Raw genomic sequence first — 10,221 nt, forward strand, 5'->3', positions numbered from 1 at the left:
ACAAAGTCAGCGACAAATGTTTTTTGGTCTGGACGCGGCTTAACAACTGCTGATTTGATAGTTTTTAATATTGCAGTAAATTATTTCGTTTCATCATAATTCATTGTTTCATCAACATAAGGTAACATTCCAAACTAAACTACACGTATCATTAAAACAATGTAAAGGTACAGAGGAAAAACAGTAGTAGTCCATTCCTATAAATTGTTCAGGGCAGCAAAAACTAAGTCTTATCTTATCTTCATCAGTACCTATACTTATTTTCCCTTTGATAATTGTAGACTGAAATATTTTTTCATTAAATCGCTTTCAGCAGTCAATACTACTCCTAATTTGCTATCGAATCAAGCCATAAAATCAAAATTAAAAAAAAATGGACTATTATTGTTTTTCCCATGTACCCTTCAATTGAAAAAGAAAATATTAAATTTGACGTATTTTTTTGTAACACAAATAAACTTCAAAATATGAAATTAATATTATAGTTAGTACATGATGTTGAGATTTGAATTTTATATTTTTCGTAATCCGAAACCGACGAATCTGATTTAAATTAAATGTTTTCTGTAATAGATTCAAATTCCCCAAGTTCAGAATAGTCAATATTGATGGAATTGTTTGAAGATTTAAGAAAAAAAGTATTCCTTTAACTAATGATAGTTCGTTAAAAAAGTAGGGAATATATCTTAGATATTTTAAAAGCAACATATGGAGGACATGGATGGTCAGATACTAATGGAGAGGCTGCAATAATGTAGGAATGCCAAATTAATGTTTTTGTGGATGTTCCAATCGAAGTAAACATAGGGTTTCCATTCATTTTTAAGGCGAAACCGGAACAAAATAAACATAATATTGAGTAATATACTTTTTATATAACTTTTAATATATAGAGTGGGCCCTGGTCCCCCCTGGGCCTTTTTTTAAATGTTATAAAATAATGTCTTTAGTACGAGCACGGTAGAAATATAGAAAAAAATAATAATTTGTTGGCAAATGATCCCCCCCCCCATACAAGAGTTATATTTACGCCACTGAAGAGGAACATCAATAGCTGGCAATATCATATTTAAAAATATTTTTGTAAATTAAAATATATTGTATATTTATATGTGTAAATAATTAATTATGTTTTTATTAGATATTGTTAATCAATTACGAATAAAAATTTACTTTAAGATAGAATGGTCGAAATTAAAAATTGAACAATACTACATTTCCTCTAAACGTCTAAGCCGGGACATATGGACGTCCCAAAAATATTTTTCGGGACACCGGGATGCGAAGTCCAAAACCAGTGGCAATCCCGGTTTTCGAGACATATGGCAATCCTAAGTAAACAGCGTATAACTGCAAATATTAGGAACTTATGCACTACGCCAGAAATTAAATATGCTGCAAAAGTTAAAATTTTATAAAAGCGGAAAGAGAGTGATCGCGCTGATGCTCTGGAAATGCAGTCCTTTCCGCTTTACAGAGGGTAATCAAGCGGTTAATCAAGAGGTTAGTTAAAAGGGTAATCAAAGGTCTTTTGATAACGAAAAAAGCGTTGTGCTTTGTTCGGCAGAAGAAGCGTTTGGTTTTATTTTGGATTATAAACCGAATAAACAGTAACACGTCAACGTATTGGATTTCAACGGTTCAAGTTTATAAAGTCGAATCATAAGAAGAAAAAAAACGATTTTATTCGTAAATAAAAATTGATTGACTAAAACAATTTAATTATGACTAGAATTGAAATCTCATGCGGCGATCGCCGACGCTCGGACCGGTACGTGCGCATTCATCGGGCCCTGGTACGCAGACGCGAAATATCGCATGAATTCGTCGCGCGACACTCGCGCCGACCACCGCAGAGGCACAACCACAACAGCGTTGTGACGCGCGAACGGTATTTACTTTTCCTTGACGTCGCGCGGCTCGGAAGAAAAGGAGAGGAAAATAATAACGGTAAAACTCGTTGTCGACACGACGCGCGCCGAATCTTAAAAGATCATAATGATTTCGTAATCAAATTATTTTTTTATTCGTTTTAAAGTCGCGCCGCACCGGTGTTGACGCGAGAGATTAGACAACAATCGACAACGATCGATTACGCACATGACTCGTTCCGAAAACTTAGGTGTAGCAGACATTTTTTCGCTCCGTCTCAGAACACCACCATCCGAATCGCAAGTTGTCATCGGGTAACACCGGGTGTATACCGTTGGCGGTTGGCGTGTCCGAACACGAACTTAATGTAAATCAAGCATTCGGAAAATATGACGTTTAGCGCAAATCAGGGGCGGCTCCAGAGCCTTGGTTAGGGGGAAGGGGCAAGTTATAATTTTACATAATCTTATAACAAAAAGAAAACAAACATTTTTACAACACAAATTCAAGTCGTCTATTTTTAAAATTGACAAAAATATCAATAATATGATCTATTTGATCTAGAATATCTACTCTATGATATACATTAATTAGACATAATGCTGATAATCTGTCTTCATTGAACGAAGCCAGGTTTTTAATTTCCGAAGTGTGGAGAAACTCTTTTCAACCGTCATACTTATGCGTGCCGTATGATAGTACATATGTATTATAATATATATTTTTTGTAAACAATATACATAAAAATACGGTACGGGCTTGGGAGGGGATTACGGCCCCTAGCCCCTCCCCCTGGAGCCGCCCCTGGCGCAAATATTATAATATCTGAAGCTATGAGCGGTACATAGTACTACGATATTATTACACCTGTTGCCAAATCAATTCATGATAAAGTAATAACTGATTTTACTGGTCAACAGTACAAAATGAATCGATTGATTTCGAATGAAAAAATCCCTGAAAATTGGAATGCTCTTCGAGACGTCATGTTGCTAGACAATATAGTTATGTGTGTTTCCTAAGTATCAATCGCGTAGACAATTTTTTAGACGATACACCGACCACATTAACATATAATATAATAATAAAATATACATAACCTACCGTTTCTGTGTTTAAATAAATATGTGTACTAGACCAGCGATTCTCAACCGGGGGGGTCGCCAATAATTTTATTAGGGTCGCACCATGTGAAAAAAAAATTATTTCAAATTAACAACAGCAAAAGAATAATTAAATTAAAAAAATATTCAAATTTACTTAATCTTTATTTTATTTATATATAATTTTTTTTTAATTAACGCCTATCGGCTTTTAGAATATATCTTTTTTTATAAAATGTGTACACAAATAAATAAAATAATAAAAGTTTGTAAAATTTTTCAATGCTTAAATTACAAAAGGATAATTAGACATCTTGTTGACATTATAGGGGATTGCGAACTCAAAAAGGTTGAGAACCGCTGTACTATACGTTCGTGAAATTGGTCATCTTAAGTACTGAAATTATTTTTAAATCTACACGCCATTATTTTACAAGTATTTGTAAATCGATTGGCCCAACTTTTAGTTTTTTGATTTCACGGTGAAGGTTTTGACTTGCAAATTCTGAAAATGGACTCTGAATATTCTGAATATCTGTCTAAAAATGGTTTCCCCTGGGGACTCTAAAAAATCATCCCATCTTCTATTCAAAATAGGTACAACCTTGTTTTATTTTACTTGACAATATTTACATAGCGGCGTGTTCTTTGACTGTTATTTGTGAGAGTAGATTTAATAATTTATGTTTTTTCGTCGCCATAACGCATTATTCAAAATAATGAAAACGTTCAAAAATAGACATCTGTTCGACTGACCTAAGTATGCTGTGCACTGGCATGGACGAAGGGGGAGGAGGATAAGGGTTTAACCACCCCCTTCCCAAAATAAAGGAAAACTTTCATAAAAATATGATCTGACCTATAAACGCAACAGTTATTTCAAATGTTCCCATGAGACTTGTAAATAAAATTTATATATATTATGTACTGAGTGATAAACGATGCAACAATTCATAAACATTTTACATTTTACACTTTTGGAACACCCCAAAAATGTTTTCCTGCTTTCGTCTCTCCCTGGCTGTGCACTAGCCCCCGAAAAAATGAATTTCGCTGAACGGATTATTTCGCACTGTGGTCCACCGTTTCACTCGTGTCGGCCGTACGGCGGAGCAGTTAGGTCCGTATTGGATCGAAAACATCTAATGCACGGTCAAAATTCGAATCGCGTCGCGTCGCGAGGCACGTCTCCGGACGAGTGCATAGGAATTGTGATTTCCGGCAATGGCGACCGCGACAGTCCGCTCTCTCCGGTACACCGCGCTAGCCATGGAACCGTTACGCTCGTCGTTTCCGGCCATGCGCTCCGGGACTCGTCCTGGGACAATACTGTTATTATATTGTTCATATTGTTATCGTGCCGTTGTTATATCGTTCGATGTTTTTAAAAAATAGAATTCCACTGGAACCTATTAGTTTTTAATCATTTTTTTTATATGACGATTTCAATTGATGGTTTTTTTTTTTAGCGTCATGGATACAACTAGCTTAATGGTTCATTCGAGAACGATGGAATATGTGCGATTCCGCTCTTAACTCAGTCGAAATTGTTTCAATCGCTTAGATCATTGAAACATAACAAAAATACCTATTACAATGCACAATAATTAAATATCGAGCCCACAACGAATAAACCTAAGGGCATGGAAAAAATATGTTAAAGAGAACTGCTTATCTGTTATCACTATCAAATTTCTCAGAGTTCAAACCCTCGCTCTTGTAGTCCACCTATGAGTTTATGTGAGGAATGTTAGTGCCTCGACAGTTTAAATATCAACATCTACATTATAATATCCAATATAATTATATTAGAACAAGTAATCCTCAACGATATAAATATATGATTTCTTATAATATTATGTAAGTTAGTATTATAAATTTAAATAAAATATTCTTCAATTGTTAAATAAACATGTTTCATATCAAATTAATTATATTTTATAGCCATTCTATTGGTCCATATTTTGAATTTCAATAAAATTTTTACTAATACAAATTCAATTTTTAAATAATAATATTTAATGTTATTACATAGTTATATATAACTATAAGAATACCATAAGATCTAAACAATTTTAAATTCCAAAAGAATAAATAATAAATATATTTATTTTATAATGATGTTTTTCTTTTTTTTCCGTAATAAAACCTAGGCGATACTTCTACAATAAAATGCAGACATTGTTTTATTATTATTTTAAGTAATTATTTACTTGTTATATCTACAAAAATAAACCGCAGTTTCATTACTTCTGAACAAGGTATAGGTGTCGGTCATTCGACAATTAGTTGATTATTTTTATAATAGTTTCAACTGTTTCATGTTTAAAGAAAGTTCAATGAAACATTCTTACAATTAAATAGACGACAAAAACTCATGAAATTGACAAAGTGATAATCATGAAAGCTTTTAAATCACATATTGTAAAAAAAAATATTGTAATATTTTATAAAAAATTATTTGACTATTTTTTAGCAAGTATATTGTTTAAAAATTCATCAAAAAATAAGAATTTCAAGAAACAGCAATAATTGCAAACAATTGATTTCTATTCGACAAAGAGACAAAATAAAATAATTCTAAAAACTATTAGTTGTAATACAATTCTAACTCACATCGATTCCAAATATCCAAATGGTAAAACAAATGCGAAGAAACTTCTTTACGAAAAAGTCCTTAGAATGTTCGCCATCCCATCAAGTCCTATATACATATATATATATATATATATATATATATATATATATATATATACCCTCCGAATATTATACATTTATACGTCCAGCCAAATGGGACTATGAACGATAAGGATTTAATGGGAATGTAAAGGAAAATCAAGAAAATATTGAATCACCTGGTGTTTTTGTGTCGTTGCGAGTAGTATACAATTTTATTTTATTGTTTTCCATAACTTCACGATGTATATTTACAGCCTACAGACTATACATATTGTTCATGATTTTTACAATAAATAATAATATAATAAACAGGCAGTTGGTGTTCATGTGTCCGCACCTCGTGCAACAATAGCATGTAATAATATTATGTTGAGTTTACGATTTCCACTAAAGAAGTGTTCCTCCTTTGGTGTGGTGTGAAACAACAATTGCCTTTGGGACGCATAGTGTAACAAAAATGTTATCACTTGACGGTTTTTTAATTTTACTTACAATTGGTATTTTATTACTGCGACAATTGCCGTAATTAATGTTGACTATAAATAACTTCGACCAAAAACAGTTTCTCTTTTATTTTATTCCGATACATTATTGTTATTATTATTAACACCTAAACGCCACTTTCATCGTTGTCGTTCACCTCACTAGACGTCATGTCGTCGTCGTCGTCGTCGTCATATAACATTTTTATCAATTTGATTTCAAAAATATTACCGATCTTATACAGTTCGTAATTGAATATTTGTTTTGATTAAGGGTTATAATTTATCCCAAATACAATATAGTATGATTTAAAATGACCAGTTTTCCTTTACTTACGTATTGTTTTAATTAGATCTCAGCATTTGAAAGTGTAAAATTTGAAATAAATTACTTTATTAATTAAAATTGTTTTTCTCCAGTTCTCCCATGAGAACCGACAGTAGGTATATGTCACCCGGTGGCGTAACACGATTATGCACTAAAACAGTAACATGACAGTTTAAAAATTGTGTTTTTAAAATTTTAAACAGTTTAGTTCATGCTAGTTAGTTATGTGTCTATTAAAAGAACCAATCGTTTAGTTTACAAGTTGGCATTGGATGAAAAAATAAATATACATATTTAATTTACCATATTCGTTTTTCATCCATGAAAAAATTGTACTGCCCAATATTTAAATGTTACCATGCAAAGTTCTAGGATTAAAAAATATAATAATGTAATAAAATAAAACAAAAATCAATAAATTGTTTATACTCGTAAATGAATATATAAAATAAATAATTTATATATAAATATAAACACATAAGTGCTTAGCCTGGAGTATTATTATATTTGTAATGTATGATGTGTTTTGAATTAAAAATATTAAAATACTCCAGGCTAAACACTTATTTATTTATATATATATATATATATTTATTTAAAAAAATATGTTCTGTTTTTTTTTCGCTAACATAATATTTTGTAAACATGCATTTTCCAAATTTTATATTTTTGAATACGAAAACCAATAAAATCAGAGTGACAAATCTCGATTTCACATTATACTTTATTTGTATGTTTTCCATAAACTAAAATTATATTCTTTGTTATTTATTAAAACCTTTTAGGTATGTAGTCGGAATATTTATTTGTACAATAAAAAAAAAATAGAATCGAATTTTAGTAAATATACTCGATGATTTTCTTTTGCATATCTCATAAAACTTGAAAATTTTAAATTGTTCTCTCAACAATTGGTTACCGTACGATTAGACGTTTTTCAAATACTGCAGTTAAAGTTAAAAGATGACGTCAATTAAATGTATTTCTATTATGCATTGAGCCCTCACGCCATTCATGACCCTCTCTAACGTCTGATAAAATTGTTGTTTTGAGGTTTTCAATATACACAAAAAGCTCATTAATTTCAATTCTTAATGCACGGTCTATTGGAGTTCTCAACTGTAGCTTGAACACATATCTATACTTATATTACTTTTTAATACATCTTACCTTGTAAGTCCCTCGAATTTAATACTATCAAGATTTAATTTGACTTGCATTCAGAAGATACATACTAGAAAATTGATCAGATATAATACTTTTTCATTACTTTTGAATTGTGCTACGTAGCTGACTAAAACTCGACAAGGGCTATCATTTCACCAATCCCACTTTATCCCACTTGATTTGTGAACGCACCCATGACAATTCTTAAAAATGAGACGCAACAAGTTACAAATTATTATTGCATTATTGTGGCTGAAGATAACTTAGTGCATATATCTACTACGTTACTGTTCAAAACTACTAGTTTAAAAGTAGAAAACTGGGCTCAGATTGTTGTTCATTTTTCCCTTGTGAAAAGTCATGTACCTACGATACAATTCTATTGATATCTGATTTTCATTACATACAAATAAAACAAGATTATTTTTCAATGCCCGGCTCGGCCCTAAGGAATGTTTTATCAGTGAAATTGAATTTTTGTACAAGTTTTTATATTATGAAAAAAAACCGGCCCCGAACGTAATAGATTTAAAAATTTAAAAGCCCAGCCCGGTGTTCGTGTTTCATTTAAATAAAACCTTGGATATACATTTTAAGGGCCTGATTCGTGCAGTTATTTAGTGGTATATATATTGTGAGACAGTACAGTAGTATTTCATTTCATTATTACGACTTATAAACTATATAAGTATAAACTAATAGTAATAAGTTAAGATAAATAATAATTCTAGAAATAATAAAAATTTGTTTTTGCATATTTTGATGAATATAATGCATATTACACAATTTTTTTGTTGCGTATAAATCCTAGCCCTAGAGACAACCATTACCAATACCAATAGGAATTAAGAGTATTGACAAAAAAAAAAAAATATATATATATATATTGGTCAAAAATGACCATTATCGACTTGAGTTATTTGTCCCGCGTATCAAAGAAATTTACTGCAAATATCAAATCCAAATTCAAAACGTATTACGGCTTGTGCTCCGCCTAATACATAGTGTGCGCAGATCTCATTGTTTTCTTGAACATGTATTTTAGCATAACGAATACTTTTTACGTGTTTAATTAAAATTACCAACGTTTGGTGAACTCGGTGCGTGTTCTTTCATATCATATATTATTATTGCGACGATCGGGAGACGACATCGCAATTAATTTGCCCTGAGCCCTAAAAATCCTCAAAACGATTGTAAGCATGGGCACACGGTTTTCTTTATTATTTTTTTTTTTTTCTGAACTAATCAACAGTCGTCGATCGGTCCGGTAAAATGTCGGCGTAGGAGTTAATAACAATTTTTGTTTTTTTTCGTTCACCGACCAGAAGAATTGTTATTGTTCGTGCAGCCTCGACGACGCGAAGGACGCGAAGGACGTAATCGCAGCGGACGTGCCCGATCGCGACGAACGAACGAGCTCTGCCTGAGCCCCTGTTACGGACACGGTCGACGTAGCCCACAGGTTCCGCCGGGTTAAACGCCGCCGGGCGACACCGTTGCCCGGGGCCGGCCGCGGTGGTGCGCGACCGCGTTCTTGCACGTCGTTTCGGATCCGTTTCACCGTGCGCGCGCCACCAGGGTACCATGCGTGCAAGTCGCGCGCGCGCCCGGACGACGCGACGTGCACGACTTGCAACGCGCACGTGTGCCTGTCCACCTGACGGCGCGGCACCGATCACTAGGGTCTCAGCAGCGCCGCGGTGACCGGTCCGCGGACGCGCGCGCGTTTTCAGACCGTCTACCGCACTACAGTCGTCGTCACCGCCGCCCGACGCGGACAGCAATACGCGATCGCGATTCTTCAGTTTCTACTATCACGCCGTTCGCGTAGCCCAGCGATGGTCGACCCGCGGCCCACCTTGCAGAGCCGGCGTTAGTGGGAGGAGGAGACAAAACGGAGCATTTGTCCAAGGGCCTCGCGCTTAAAATTTCAGTTGAAAAATATTTTGCTTGGATATCTCATAAAATAAAACGAGAAACGCGTGGATCGCCTGACGAGTGCGATTTCTTGGGAAATCCGTTGGCATATAACAAAACAAATTAACAAAACATTGTTGTATTGTATTTAATACGTCATGGTATGCACCAACGACGAACCGTATGACACGCCGCACGGTATGAAAACCGGGATAACTAGAAAGTTTATCTCATCGCATTTCTTAAATTTATTTATTTTTTAGATTTAGTTATTAGCCGATATGGCGTGCAGCTATCACCGAGTCTGATTACATGTTATCGTACTTAAGTACGGCCTACAGGTCTACTGGTGACTATGATTATTGGTTAAATAAGTTAGGGCCTCGCAAAAGGTTAGGCTCAGTTAGGCCCTAACCTTGGACAGTTTACGTCCCATGAGATTAACAAACTGTTTGATTCATCGACAAAATCTTTGAACCGTGTTACGCGAGTAGTCGTAAAACAGTGAATTAACAATCAATTAATTATTTTAGTAGTATTGTTAGTATTTTAGTATTAACAAATCAAAGATGCTTTTACTTGTATTTATTAATTTTTATCCTTTATTTTTTTTATAGAAAATTATCGTTCCATTGAACAACTAACAACAACTCCAAGGATATTGAAATAT

Source organism: Sipha flava, unplaced genomic scaffold (genome assembly GCF_003268045.1).
Source record: "Sipha flava isolate LNK unplaced genomic scaffold, YSA_version1 88_pilon_pilon, whole genome shotgun sequence".
NCBI classification, from domain to species: domain Eukaryota; kingdom Metazoa; phylum Arthropoda; class Insecta; order Hemiptera; family Aphididae; genus Sipha; species Sipha flava.